Genomic DNA, 1,433 nt, shown 5'->3' with positions numbered 1-1,433 from the left:
ACTGCTCTGCAAAAAGTGGTCTTTTTGATGTCACGAGCGCAACCACCTAGAGGTTAATAGGGAGGCACCATAACAGGAGAGGGAAGGAAAAGGCTCGGAGGGTGGCCGAGCCTGGTGCCTCAAAGTCGGACAAGGTTGGAGTGGATGGCCGCGGAGAACTCTGGTTCTTTTGCCTGACGAAAGAAATTTTTTCCGAGTGTGACTGCTCCTCAAAAAGTGGTCTTTTTGATGTCACGAGCGCAACCACCTAGAGGTTAATAGGGAGGCACCATAACAGGAGAGGGAAGGAAAAGGCTCGGAGGGTGGCCGAGCCTGGTGCCTCAAAGTCGGACAAGGTTGGAGTGGATGGCCGCGGAGAACTCTGGTTCTTTTGCCTGACGAAAGAAATTTTTTCCGAGTGTGACTGCTCTTCAAAAAGTGGTCTTTTTGATGTCACGAGCGCAACCACCTAGAGGTTAATAGGGAGGCACCATAACAGGAGAGGGAAGGAAAAGGCTCGGAGGGTGGCCGAGCCTGGTGCCTCAAAGTCGGACAAGGTTGGAGTGGATGGCCGCGGAGAACTCTGGTTCTTTTGCCTGACGAAAGAAATTTTTTCCGAGTGTGACTGCTCCTCAAAAAGTGGTCTTTTTGATGTCACGAGCGCAACCACCTAGAGGTTAATAGGGAGGCACCATAACAGGAGAGGGAAGGAAAAGGCTCGGAGGGTGGCCGAGCCTGGTGCCTCAAAGTCGGACAAGGTTGGAGTGGATGGCCGCGGAGAACTCTGGTTCTTTTGCCTGACGAAAGAAATTTTTTCCGAGTGTGACTGCTCCTCAAAAAGTGGTCTTTTTGATGTCACGAGCGCAACCACCTAGAGGTTAATAGGGAGGCACCATAACAGGAGAGGGAAGGAAAATGCTCGGAGGGTGGCCGAGCCTGGTGCCTCAAAGTCGGACAAGGTTGGAGTGGATGGCCGCGGAGAACTCTGGTTCTTTTGCCTGACGAAAGAAATTTTTTCCGAGTGTGACTGCTCTTCAAAAAGTGGTCTTTTTGATGTCACGAGCGCAACCACCTAGAGGTTAATAGGAGCGAAGGATACTTGGACAGAGTATCGAGCTCCAGCGCAGGCGGCGGGGAAAGAGCTCAGGCTCAAGCCGACCTTCGCGCGTCATGGACGCACTGTGATACCACCTACACCGATGACCGATCTGCCAACGTGACCCGCCATCGGAGGGCCCCCACCCATTGCGGGCGGACGGTTCCTCCGGACTTAGCGGGTCCGATCAAGCGTTGTGGCTTGCCACCTCTGCCGAAACCTCCAGTGAGACCGAGGCGTCCCGTCTGACCCAGTGGTTCTACACGCGCGCCTTCGCCGCCGTCCCCTTGGCCGTTAACTCGGCCTCGCGGTGAGGCAGGAGCGATGTGCATCCGCGGAAACACACTTCTTGGGATCG

Source organism: Callionymus lyra, unplaced genomic scaffold (genome assembly GCF_982586985.1).
Source record: "Callionymus lyra unplaced genomic scaffold, fCalLyr1.hap1.1 HAP1_SCAFFOLD_641, whole genome shotgun sequence".
In the NCBI taxonomy this organism is placed as follows: domain Eukaryota; kingdom Metazoa; phylum Chordata; class Actinopteri; order Syngnathiformes; family Callionymidae; genus Callionymus; species Callionymus lyra.
The sequence above is the reverse complement of the archived record's forward strand: the minus strand, read 5'-3'. Positions refer to the sequence as shown.